The sequence below is a fragment of the Brachyistius frenatus genome, unplaced genomic scaffold (genome assembly GCF_029030835.1).
Source record: "Brachyistius frenatus isolate BFR_SWC_R1_liver_20210118 unplaced genomic scaffold, ASM2903083v1 Contig_116, whole genome shotgun sequence".
NCBI lineage: Eukaryota > Metazoa > Chordata > Actinopteri > Embiotocidae > Brachyistius > Brachyistius frenatus.
In genome coordinates this window covers 985,333-999,842 of record NW_027210715.1, presented here as the reverse complement: position 1 = coordinate 999,842, position 14,510 = coordinate 985,333, and positions in this window count along the sequence as shown.

Sequence of the window (14,510 nt, the reverse complement as noted above, 5' to 3'; positions counted from 1 at the left end):
CTCTAAAGGAGGAACAGTTTCATAGAACAGACCAAAAAAAGGTTATACTTACTATAATGACTTGTGTTTAAAAAGAAAACTCAGCTAACAGCCTGAAGTCTTGAAGCAAACAATCTAGCCTTTGTACGCAACAGAAAGAGCTGCGATTTCCAGCGGAAAGAAAATGTGAAACACATGTTTACAAGTGTGTGATGATCAGTGAAATGTTATTTATCCTCCATATATTGCTTTTTGTGTCAGGGGGAAATTCAACTTTCTTTCATTTCCTCTTGAAGAGGCCCAGGGATTTGGAGATCAAAACGGAGTTCTACTTGGATGTCCGTGATGCTGAACTTTTACTGGGTTTTTACGTTGTGGGTCTGCGGTAGTAAGTAATCATTCTTTGGATGCTGGTGCTGGCTGATGTAAAGTGCAGTGGACAGCAGAAAGACTCTGAGTACACGGCCTGCCAAGACTATATAGCTTACATACCAGATGATTATCAAACACCTTTAGATGCATTTGTCCATAATACCCTGACTGAGAGCACACGTAGGTTCTATTTGAAAGGAAGGCCTGTGCTTTTATTTAGTTTTTCTCTCAGTCATAAGTGCTATCAAACAGGAATCTGCCTCACATATCACATTGCATACAACAGATTAGGCGAAAACAAAAATAGAGGTTTAGTAACCTCCTCGCAATAAATCCTCGGATTGACTCAGTCTGTCAGGTGTAAATGATCCTGAGTAGTGTTATGTTTTAAAATCTGTCATCAGATTGTTTACTGTTCCGTCCTCCTTTCTGAACCTCCAAATGGGTCAAATCAGATTAACAGAAGGCTATCTTGCTGGGTCAGAAGAAAGAATCTCAGAATCTCAGATAACATCAGACCGTACTGAGGGCTTGTTCCTCTGCAGCCAGTTTCTCACTTCACCACAACCCATAAATGGTGCTGTGATTTTCCATGTCTGCATCAGGAGCCACAGTTCATTTTCCGTGACGTTGTGAGAGTATGATTCCCATAAATACGTTTTCATGAGTGTAGTTGGAATTACAGCAGAAACAGTCTTGTTCGTATGTGTCTCTCCAGGCTGGTATTCCCGAACACACAGACATCGGCAAAGCAGTGCGATGCCTCCACATGGTTGAAGTGCAATGACCCTCATTCATCCCCAGAATGCAAAGGTGGACTAATGGCAACATTTTTACCTTGAACAGGTTGTGTGAAACGGGCTGATGTTTAGCATGTGAACAAATTATTTTTTTTAATTTTTTTATTCAAATCTTTTTCGAAGGAAAAATAATAAAATTACAAAACTATTTTGTGCACAATAATTCTATCATTTTTAATTCTATCCTGTTAATCATCTTGTGATAACTCAGATTATTTTGAAATCTCTTGCATGAGCCTTGACCTCACTAAAACTTTACTAGGTACAATGTTCTCATATTCTTGACAATGGCATGCATCTGAGCTATAAGTACGGTAGCTCAGTCAGGCCCACTTCAGAAAAAGAAAGCTCTTATTTACATTTTGCTAGTACAGAGCAGTTTGAGCATATTTTGGTGAGCTGTGGGACAGTGAGCCGGGGATTTGACTCGATCTGATTGGAAACCCGGAGATACTACGTCTTGCTCACCGATAGCCATAACCTGACCGCACCACAGGCCTGTCAATCAAACAGACACGCCCCCCAAAACACGGCTTTTTTTAAGCTTATTTTATAATTAATGATGGGATTATTTTCAGATGGACAGCCAGAAAACTAATAAGGAGCCACATTAGGTAGCAAAACTGAGATAACTCATAGAGACATTTTATTGACTGAGAATTTTATGAGACAAGTTGAATTGGAGTCTATGGAGCCAGAGGATTTTTGGAGCCAACCTCAAGTGGCACTTCCGCGTCGGCCTAATTTTTTAGAGCTGGAAGCAACGTCCACTTTTATATACAGTCTATGAGCTAAAACCAGAGGAGGCTGTCGTTAAGGCTGGATGTTTTTCTGGTAACAAAAACAATATAAAGTAAGAGCAGGCAGAAATCTTCAGCTGTGAGAACTTGCAGACAAAAAACAACAACACTTGAAGCTGTTGTAACGTGATGTTAACACGTGGAAGCAGATACAGTATGAACACAGAGATATTTTTATTGATTATAAATTGAGGATGTCAGTTGAGTAGGCAGTCTTCCATGTGGCCCAGGACATACTGCATACACACTGCTAAAAGAATGCCTCTGGGTGCACCCAGGGCACATTATGCTAATTTATTTTCTTGCTGAGAGTTAAGGCCAATTAAAAGTGTTCATGTCCATGGTCAGCTTACTCTAACATGAAAGTGCTATCAATCTGTCAATGTAAATTTCATAAAAATAGCTCTGGGTGACATCAAAAGGAATGACAATGGTTAACAATCTGCAAAAATGATACCTACAAATACATTGTATTGAAAAATGCAAAAATGCTAAGAGGCCTCTATATGATATAGAACATTCTCATAACACTGGATGCATTCCTTTACTGTTATATAACTGCATTAAATAATCAGATCAAACTAATTACAGGTTGTTATTTACAACTGCCTAACCCTAGCAGAAGCAGTTATTGACATACCTTTTATCACACTAGCAGGTTATTATATAAGGAGAAGACTTGAGAATGCTGTGTATACATAAGATTAAGTATGTGTGGTCACAGAAAAAAAGAGATTTGGAAAGTTGTTTTGAGTGATAGTCACATGTGTGTACACAGTATTTCAGGATTGAAACACTGTTTTATTATCCAGAAGCACTGATATGATTGAATCCACTCTCATTTATAATCTAATTCCAAAGACACAGCATTAAGAGCTATCAGTGGTAAGGCTGGAATTGAATTTAAAGACATGTATAGGAAAACATCCCTTTTTTAAAATCACATTGATATCCAAGTGCTTTGCCCTGGGAGAAAATCTGTGAGATTGGATCTCCCATAGGAGCTTCCTGTAAACTGTGTGGTCCTCCCAAACAACAGCTGATGATGAGCAGAGTTCAACACTGATCCTTTTTACCAGTAAATGCAGGGAGGATGGATATAATGCAGAGTTGAGTCAAAGAAGATCAATGTCAGTTGTCACTTTTACTAAGACATTATGTTTTGAGTTGTATGGCAATTTCTTTAAAAATAATGACTTATTCATGTTCACTAGGAAGCTATACTGTCTTTTACTGCTGTTTTTCACAAAGCATTGCAATAAACCCGCATTACCTGTGGGCTTTGGTGCTGTATTCCAAATGCATGTATGAACACACTATTTTGAGTGCATAAGTGTGTTCACAGTCAAGTATGCAATCATGCAGTGCACTATAAGCACCTGAATGAGTTGGCGTGTCCAAACCTTTGAATGGTACTGTACCCCAGGTCAGGTAGTCATTAGGATACATGTAAACCTCTAATGATGAGATAACAATGCAAATGAGCTTCTCTGCCGTAGGCACAGATAGCAGAGAATACGGATGAATCTAAGGACTAAATTTCAGTAAAAACTAAATGTTTTTACATATTTACATTCAATGTCAGAAAATATTGCTCTGCAATAATGGCTTTTCCAGAAGCGTGGGAACCCTGCTGCGAGTTTTGGCCAAACGCCTAAAATGTTGATGTAAAATACCACCTGTCATTCATTCATTCATGAAAGTACTGATCGCCAAGTGACACCTGCCACCTACATCAGAGGGCAGCTCCACCTGCTGAGTCAGTTGGGATGTATTCAATCAGTCTGCCAGTCAGCCCAGTCACCATAAAGTGACAGCCACCTAATTACATTTACTCATCAGAACATTGAGCGAAGAAATGTATAATGTTACCATACCTGGATTTGTACAACTAGTAACAGTGGTGTATTGACACATGAGTCAATTCATTGAGAGTCACAGCATGAAAGGAAGCATTGATTCTTCTTGCTGAAGCATCCTTGAACACTCAATTTCCAAACTGGTGGAAAATATCTGACCCAGACACTTAAATCAGCCATCCTCATAAGGTCCGCCTGAATCTGACACAGATGCAGCAAGTTTGGTGTCATGACATGAACACATGAACCTGTGAGGTGTGAACGCTGCGACCTGACTGGAACTGCACAGGTTACAGGGTCGAGGTCAGAGGTTGAGGTGGTTGAGTTCTTCCTGGAAATGTGAGCGGAGGTTTGTTGAACAGACCAGTCAGCTTTTCCATTTTTGTTTTCAGTTGCATGGTGAGTGGGAAGTGATCTTGTCATATTAGCTGTTAGTCTTTGAGACAGAGTGGACATAAAAAGGTAAAATGAAGGTGTGGGTAGATTTTTCTACTATTCCTTGTGTGTTGTTTTGTATGTTTACAAGGACATCCATGAAGGCATCACATTACCTTTATTATTTTTTCCTAGGCTAGCAAGTGTCTTGTGATTGTTGGATTAATATTTATGAATATATGCCAGCACTGAGATGGCTTCTCATATCTATAGGAATTTAGATTACTGCCATTGTACTTTTAGCATGAGGACTGTGACCCATTGGCCTCATAAAAATATGTGGTTGCTTCTTCTGCTGTCAACACAAGTTTGTATGATTGCGTGTGTGTATGTTTGATTGTGGGTGTGTGGAAGAAACAAAACAAAGAGCATCAGTCATGTCGGTCAGCGGTTCGTTGTGTGGTTGAGAGGAGACGATTGGGTGGGAAGTCTGTGCTCTGAGAACCGTCTGCATCAGTCACACCCACAGTGTAATTTATTTGTTCTTATAGAGGACACATTTACTACATACAGTACTGTATATCCTGACTGGTGACAGTGAGCCACTTCACATTTCACTCCCATTTGTTAAGAATCATTTAACATACAAAGAAGAAACGTGTGGCGAGATACTTGTCAATGTGACTTCGGTCTAAATGCACATTTGTCTCATGTTAGGTCATCTTAGTTTATTTACTTAATTTTCTCTTGTGTGTTTTGACTCTGTCTTGTAGGTGCTTTACCTCCCACACATTGTGTATGTTTTGACACGTCCTCTCACTGCCTAGTGTCTCAGGCTGCTTAAGATATTTTACTTTGCAATATTACAAATAATTAAATTTCAAAATAATTATTGTTCTTACTGAATTCTGATCACAATTAAAGCAAATAATGTTACATTTAGGCAAATGTACATTTTCCCTATCCTGCCACATTTTAATCTCTCTTAAAACCACAGGCCTTTGTTCCTTTGTTCAACATATCCCAGCTGACTGACCAACAACAGTAAAACAACCATGTGAAGAATACTAAAATGCACTGTTTTGTTTAAATTTTTTTACTTAAACTCATTTAGACACAATTTCAAAATTCCCTGAACATCAACCTGTCTTTGACTCAAGTCTTCTCTGATTGATCTAAAACCGATTGCTGGATTATTGTAATTAAAGTAAACAAGTACAACAGGTGAATAAAAAAGGTTTGAGGCTAAATTCAAAACTCATTGAACCAGCCACTGGTGGACTTGGTTTCCAGTTAGGGAGGACGCAGGGCTTTTCAACAAATGTGGTGCAGACATTTGTATTATAAAGACACTTCTTTATTATGATGTCTGCCAGGATGCAGATTTTAGTGAGGCAGTCAAATCCAATTCCAGCTCATTTTAGAATGATGGATGAAGTTTTGGTCTTACGATTATGCTCTTTTTGCATGTTTCAGGGCTATTTGCTGTAGTTAATTCATACTATACACCATCACCAGATTATCAGGTACATGGACAACAAACAATCAGAAATATAATTTTAAAACCTATGGTATGTTTTGGTAATAAGATGTGTTTATCCAACAAGTTGTTTTATAGGTATTGGTCTGAAAGAGTTTGCATCTAACTACAGTGTATTAAAATGTGTTTTTTCATATTTGACCTTCTCCTGTAAACCCAGTGTATTTATTTGATGACTAACCACTTTTTGGAGCTTGGAAGAGGAAGTGTGATTATTTGGGGCAACTGGGGCTTTGATTGACATTATTCTCACCTAATGACTCAAACTGAAGGTAAATCGATTTTAAATAAACCTGCTCTATGAATACTTCATATGAACACGTCTTGATACATCAGTACCATGTCGGTATGCAGCCACCCTCAACGTCAGCGAGATCACAGATGACTCCATCAGTCTGGCCTCACCTAAAGTCTAGCATCCTTCTCTGGTCTGTTGCGTGTGAGCTTCCTGACAACCACCTGGACCTCCTCCATCGCTTCAGGGAACACACCATATTATTCAAGCTATTACTCACCCCAGTACTGGATTACTCACACCCTCACTCCCTCGCTCTTAGAACACAATACAGAACATCTTTGTGTGAGACACCCCCCACCACCACCACCACCACCACCACTGGCAGTGCAGCAGAAGCAGATCCCTGCCAACAAACACACCTCTCGCCTGCGGTGATGAGCAGAAACAATGACAGACTCTCCAATCCCTCCAGTGACGGAGACAGCGCTAAATGAAACACAGCAACAACATATTGCCAACAAAACAGTTATGTAAACTTTAAACCAAAGGAATAAAGGTGCTGCCACATCAAAAAGCAGAGCCACAAGCAAAGATCTCAGATTACTAATGAGGCTTCCACACTGATGATAATGAGTGGTAGATTATTAAAACAACCACGTCTGTGAGATCAGTGCATCAATCAGGTTTGACCACATTTGACTATATAATCAGGAATACTGGAATTCTTCAAGACCGTTTTATTTCAGCCTTTAGCTTTATTTAAGGCATCCTATCACAAGATAAAATCATGACCTTTATCGCATAACTGCTACTGACTGCTGTAACCAGATCTGGCATGCAGGTATTTTCCCCACCCTGAACTGCTGTCAGCCTGTCTGCAATGTATGTCCATAGCAGCCACAGCACCAAGGTGTAAAATATCCCATTCAGACCAACACAGTGACCTGGGTTAAACCCACACCAGGGGTATAGCTCTACAGGTCAACCTGTGTCAGTGGACCCTCCTTCATGATGCTCCTGACATGGGTCTGATGTCTGATTTTAAGAGTCGGCTCTCAATTTTTTTTTCCCATTGCGTTTATTGTGTAGATTGTGTATGAAAGACTGATTATTAATTCGCATTTACTTTTTCAGACTTTCTGATCCTTTGTTTAAAATCTTCGCTACATTTGGATAAGATAGTTGAAATTGTTTAACGATTGTAAAAGGCAAACACAGTAGCACAAAGCTGTGTGCGTCCTTGAAAGCAGCAGTTGCCCTCCCTCTCCTTGCCACTGCCATCGACCTCAACAGCAACTTAAGCGCCGACAACATGTAGAAGGAGAACTGGAGGCTGGACTCAAAGATGCCGCCTGCTCACCTGAAAATAGTTTTGTAGGTTTTGAGTTTACTTGTGTGGTCCACTGCACATGTGCTGACCCTGTCCTGCTCATACAGTTTACATTTTGTCGATGTCATGAAAATAATACTCACTCTTCTAGCGCTATTACAAATATAAAACCTTGGATTAAAGAAAAACACCAAAAATGTAATAATTCATAAATGAAAGAGTCGATTTTTGGTTTTCCTCCCAGGCACAAAATACAGCTGAGATTTAGGAGGAAGTAGATGTTCGGTCCCAAACCAAAGACAAAGAGAAATTTTGTCACGATAATGGAGCTACATAAAAAGTCAGGGGATCACGATCAGCCACTGTAGTTCATCCAGAGGAGAACATGAAGCTTTGCACCAGGTTTCATGATGCTGCAACGAGCAGATTTTTGTATTCTTTCTCCAGAGACCATGATTGTCTGTAGAAAATTGTATAATCGTTGAGTTTAAGTTTGCATGATGAGAAATAAGTAACTGTTTCGTGATTTATCTTACTGCGAGGATCTCGCACCACTTCTTGCATCTTTATAAACCATGCCAAGCTTAATATTACAGGAAATCTAACAAATAAAATCAACCCTTAATTGTATATGTACTTTATATCACTTTTTTTCAAATTCAATACTGTGCTATTATGTTGAAATGTTAGTGAAAGGATGTTTTATAACTTTTCTGTAGTTCTGACCAATAATTTCTGTACAGTCCCATAAAACAGGAGATTACAAATGTAGCCAGAAAAATAATTTGGTGGGTAATTTATGAGAATTTACAGAGAACACTATCTCAGTGAGTGTTGTGTTCATCCAATCAGATGTCAGAAAGGTTCAGTTTGTGTCTTTGTGAAGAAAGTTTTGAGGTTACATGTATGCATGTTCCTGCTTGTGTGCTCATAAATAAATGAGGAAAAATAAATGATTTTAATTATGTTCTATTTATATTTTTACCACAGCTCCATCTTGTTCTTTATACTAAATCAAATTAGCTTCACATGCTTTTACGATGGCTTTTTAAAGCTCACTCTGGTTCAGCGATTTAAACTATTTCTACTCAGAATAACATCTGTTGCTATATGTGTCCAAAACTCCAAAGTGACATCAGAGAGAAGTTCAAAGCATACATGAGGTGCACTTAGCAGCCTTCACTAACTCAGCCTCCACAGCTGGTTCATGTTGCGCCTTAGATTTTATGCTCTCCGGATGCCAGCCAGAAACCCCCTTTTTGTGTCGCTGGATGTTTCTGGTATGGGTTTTAACAATGTCCTCTTTGTTCAAGCGGGCGGTTCCTCTGCCTCTCTGGAGTAATAGGACAGGTGACGAGATAAGTGCCTGGAGAAAGATTAAAAAAACAGAGAGTATCTTAAAGGTAATTGAGGCAACCTGTGGTGAAGCAGAGGCATCCATAAATTTGACTGTATAATAAGTATTGCGAGTCATGGATGATATAATCCTCTCAGGAATATTGTTCAAAAGTCAATTCACTGTTGAATGATCAAAAAACAGCATGGAGTCATTAATAAAGTGTCCAGCGAGGTTTTCATAGGAGCCTGGAGGATTCTTATGAAATGGGAAAATGAAACAGTAATTGAAGGTTAAGATGTTCATTTCTCTGGCTGCACAGTGCTTTAAATGCACCCTGTGTTGTTTTTCATTAAATGATCATTAGATGAAGTCACGGCCGATGCAGGTTATTATCCTTCATCATTAAGAGGTAGTCATTGTTTATTTCCTGACAGGTTCAAACAGCATGGGAATTTTTTTTTACAATGCTGCCCTGATTTGGTTTAAGGGGACAGTGTGGTGGGAAAAAAATGGGACTTTAAATAAAAGAACAAACTCACATGGGACACACAAAAATGTTACATCATCAGTGTGATTTAGTTTAGTTAGTGGTTAGTTCCAAGTTACAGGAGAGTTTCAAGTTAAATGTGTGTGAAAACATGTTTGAACTACACACGAACACAACTATAAATACAATTCAATGTTACTAGTCAGCTGATAACTCATCGGGAGCTGAAAGAAGTGATGAATGAAGCAGCGGATGCAAGCATAAACAATCTGATGTAAACACATGCTGTTTCACACTTTTTTCACACACCATTTAAATGCAAAAAGAACTTATGTTCTCAAACAGTTTTCTTCAATTATTCTGCTCTAGCCAGCAATTTTCTATATTTTCCATAATGCTTGTAAAACCTGTCTGAACATACATAAAACTTCCTGCTTCTAAATTCAGACAAAACAGAAGTTATTGTTCTTGGTCCTAAACACCTCAGAAACTCTTTCTGTAATCACTTAGTTACTCTAGATGACGTTGTCTTGGCCTCCAGCAAAACTGTGAGGAACCTTGGAGTCATCTTTGATGAGGATTTGTCCTTTAGACACCATATAAAGCAAATCTCCAGAACTGCCTTCTTTCATCTATGTAATATTAATAAAATCAGGAAAATCCTTCCTCAGCGTGACGCAGAAAAACTAATTCATGCATTTGTTACTTCTAGACTAGATTATTGTAATTCCTTGTTGTTGGGATGTCCAAATTACTCATTAAAAACCTGCAGCTGATCCAAAATGCTGCAGCAAGAGTACTGACGGGATTTAACAAGAGAGATCATATTTCTCCAGTTTTAGCTTCTCTTCACTGACTTCCTGTGAAATCAAGAATAGAATTTAAAATGATCTTGATGACTTACAAAGCTCTACATGACCAGGCTCCATCATATCTTAGAGATCTTATAGAACCATATAATCCTAGCAGAGCACTTCTCTCTCAGTACGCTGGTCTACTTGTGGTTCCTCGAGTTTCCAGAAGTAGAATGGGAGGCGGAGCTTCAGTTTTCAGGCTCCTCCCCTGTGGAACCAGCTCCCAGTTTGTGTTGGAGGGGCAGAAACCCTCTCTAGCTTTAAGATTAGACTCAAAACGTTCCTTCTTGATGAAGCCTATAGTTAGGGCTGGCTCAGGTAGACCTGAACCAACCCATAGTTATGCTGTTATAGGCCGAGGCTGCTGGAGGACCTCGTTACATGCTGATCTTCTTTTCTTTCCTCCTACTCTTTAACTGACTCATACCTCACCATCTTTTTCTCTCCCATAGTTTTTTCTTATTATCTGTTGTCTCCATTCAGTTCCTTCGCTCGTGCAGTTTCTCTTCTTTCTTTTCCAGATGTCCTGTCATGGAGCTGCATGTCTCTGCTCTGCGCTTCTCGTCTCCACCAACAGTTCTTCTCTTCTATCTCTATGCTGTCCTTTTCTCTCTCTGCTCTCCTCTCACCCCAACCAGTCGAGGCAGATGGCCGCCCACCTCTGATCCTGGTTCTGTCGGAGGTTTCTTCCTGTTAAAAGGGAGTTTTTCCTTCCCTCTGTTGGAGGTTTTTCTCCCTTAAAGAGGAGGGTTTTTTTCCCCCCTCCTAGCTTATGTGGGAATTGTTGAATTGTTGAATTGTTGGTTTCTCTGTATAATATTGTAAAGTCTTGCTGTAAGGACTTTAATGTGTTAAGTGCCATGAAATAACCTGTGTTGTGATTTGGCGCTATATAAATAAAATTGAATTGAATTGAACTTACTGCAACTGTTGGTTTCAACAGGAGAGAAAAAGAAAACTAAGAAATCATACGACTAATCTTGTGGCTGCTTTGCACTCTGGGACATTGAGGCTACTGCTAATGTCAAAAGCTTTAAAGTGTCTGTGAAATGTGTCTGAGAAAAAAAGACTGATGCCTGCAATGCCATGTGCACGCTCCATGGTTAACTAATAAGTAATGTTAGTACTGTACGTGCTATTTGTTGAAATAAAAGCCAAGAGCACGACCTGAAACTACAAGTGCTACCTTTGGTGTCAGATTGTCTTTTTTTTTTCTTTCTTTCCTTCCCTCAACTGAGTGCCTTGTCCTACTTTTTCCTCTGACTTCCATTCATTAGCTATCTCTGCTCTCTTGCTCTGGATTAAATACCAGCAACTGAGCAGTGATTGATGGGTGCAGCTGATCTGTAAGACAGTACAGCGGTAGGTCTCTGTACACAAATCCTCAATGATGTGGACATGACCGGCATTAAAAAAGTGATGGAAAAACCCCTTTTTTCCTCTCGGCTTTATCCTTGGCATTGGTAACTAGAGTGGGAGTTGGTTCAGCCCTGCAGCAGTGGTAGATGTACCTGTCAGAATAAAGAGGGAGAATGAAGGCCAATTGTTGAGCTGAAAAGGATCGATTGCTGTGTTGTTGGTAAGGTGGGGTGGGATACTGTGTCACTCTCGCAGATGCTGTGACAATATTTCACTCTGGCACAGCTTCAACCAGTCCAACAGAGTCTACTGCTCAAATTTATCACCTTGTTGTGAGAGTGTTACATTGAATCTTGTTTTACACAAGATGACCCCAATTTCTTGTTATATAGTCCGCTGGCAACAGTAGGAAGGGAAAAAAAACTCCCTTGTAAGAGGAAGAAAGCTCAGTTGGGGTGAGAGGAGAGGAAGAGAGAAAGTAACAGCATAAAGATCAAAGACAATAAATTTGGTGGGGCCAGTAGTCGCAGACAAGACACATGCAGCTCCACTGGCCAGGGATACCTGTCAAGAAAAGCACAAAACTATGCAAGCAAAGAGGACTGCATAGAGAGATAACAAACAATAAACACAACTAGGACAGAGAAGGCATAAAGTTTATGGTGTCATATAAATGCATACAGAGTTACAGGAGAGGAGCTTAGTCCATCAGCTGCCTATGAACATACAAGCATAACTAAGGGATGACTCAAGGTCACCTGAGCCAGCCTCAATTATAAGATTTGACAAACAGGAAAGTTGTAAGCTTAATCTAAAAAGCAGAAAGGGTTTCTGCTTGTGGAAACTCTGAGAGAGAATTTGCGGCTGGTATCTTTTTAACATACAATTCAAATAATTTTGTACAACTATTGTTTCTTCTGTCAGTCTGAATTGCTCTGGTCAAGAAATTGTCCATTCTATAACCCCTTCATGTTTCCTATTTGCATTAGTGGATCGATACTGAAATACCAATACTGTACTTCCAATCAAAAACATTTATGTTGTAGGATCTGTTTTTGTTAAAAGATTGATATCTAAACTCACTATTTTGGGGGAAAATGTGTATTGTATTATCAAAAGGAAAGACAAATATCACCAGAATCAATCAAAATAATAACTGGTTGACAGGAACTTGAGAGCCTGTCTTAGTCACATGCGAACTACAGCTCGACAACAAAACGGTCTTCACTCACTGAGTCCTTTGACAGTGGCAGGCAATATCCAGGTACAGACTTTTTATTGTACCCGAATATTTTTTTTCTATTTTATTTATGTTCTTTGTATACATATATATCATACATATCACACCAGCTGACAAATTAAACAACAAAGGATCCACAAATGTGCAAACCTGTTCTACATGTTAAAATGGTTCCACTACGGCATAAAATTAAGGGCAAATTGCTCTATATTTTTGGGGATATGTCACAACACAAATTAAAAAATAAATTGTGGACAGGCAAATATTTGTGAGTCATGTTTACATTTGTGGATTGTCTTATGTGGGTTACAACTTTATTAAAGGCCAATAAAAAAGTTCAAAAGTAATTTTATATATATATATATATATATATATATATATATATATATATATATATATATATATGTATATATATATATGTACCGGTATATGTATTTTGTTGTTGCAGACTTTGCAGCGTGGTGGCAACTGTTGCAGCTATTTAAGTAGCATCAATTACTTCCTGCACACAGGTTGCTTCAGCTCACATAACAGCGGTTGAAGGTCAACAGATTCAGGTCAGCAGAAGTATGTTTGAAACATTAATCAGTTGTGCAACCAAAGAGATCATTTTACTGAGCCACACTGATAACTGCACAAAAAAAAAATATTTCTGTACACAATAGTGAATGTGAATTTTTCACACAATCAGGTTGATTGGTAAGGCTGACTGGAAGGCCAATCAGAGTCAGCAATGTAGCGTGTTTTAGACAATGTCAGCATTTTTAAGAAACAGACATGCATCATGATTCGACTCTGCCACCTTGGTTAATGCATGAGTCTCTGCATGAACATTGATGATATGCTGCTGCTTTTTGGCTGCTGGGCTCGTAAAAATACACAAGGGGCCAGTTAAATTTTGACCTACTGGCCAAGGAGACCAGTGGGTACAAAAATGTTATGGACCCTTTACGCTATTCTGTTGTTTCTCTCTTTTACAAAATCAGTAATTGATGACAATGACATCAATTTATGGGTTTGCACGCTGGGTCATTAAGCAGTTATTGCTGACTTTTGGACCATCGATATGATGAAACACTTAGATAAGTGTCAGCCAAATATGAGGAAGCACACATGTGAGAAGGCTTATACCAGGTTTGACAGGTCAATTGCTACTTTGCACCAGAAAATTTAAACAATGGTGAGGTAGAGATCCACAGAAACTATGAGAGTGGTATTTAGCATGAAATGCAACAAATGCTCAGACTGCATTAACAGAAAATCCAAGAGAATAAATGTGATTCAGTCCAGATTCAGTGTGTGTCTCTCATGCATTATGTTTCATTTGAGTCATGGAGCTCAGTGTATTCTTTTCTGAAAAATAAACGCCAGGCAACCTTTCAAAAACCCAGAAGGCTGTCAGATAAGAGCTACTCTTGAACACAATATTAATGCTACTTTTGAGTCACAGAGCTAAACATCTCATTCATATGTACCCACAATTATTAGTTAGAGGAAAGGAACGATTAGCAATTGTGTTAGGTAATTTTAATGTTCATAGAGTTTGATGCAAGTTAGAAAGCAAATAAATCAACATGGTCTTTGTACTTTTATTTAATGATTGCATTTGTTGTTATTTGAATATTCTGTAACTTGATACAGTCAGTATTAGTAATTAGTAATATTTGTAATTATTACTTCAAAATTGTGCAAAAACATTCAGCTATTATTTTCTATTAATGTAATGGAGCACTTGCCACAATTACAATGTAGGAAATCATAGGCCACTGCTGGTGGTGACGTCCCACAAAATTAAACTTACATTTGATCTCACAATGTTGAGAAGATATGAAAATAAATTAAAACATGGAGGACATAAAATTGAACTCCTCCTCTGAAATAAAAGACAATTTCAAACTGACCTTAAAGATGCTGCTACAGCAGTGTTTTGTATTTCAG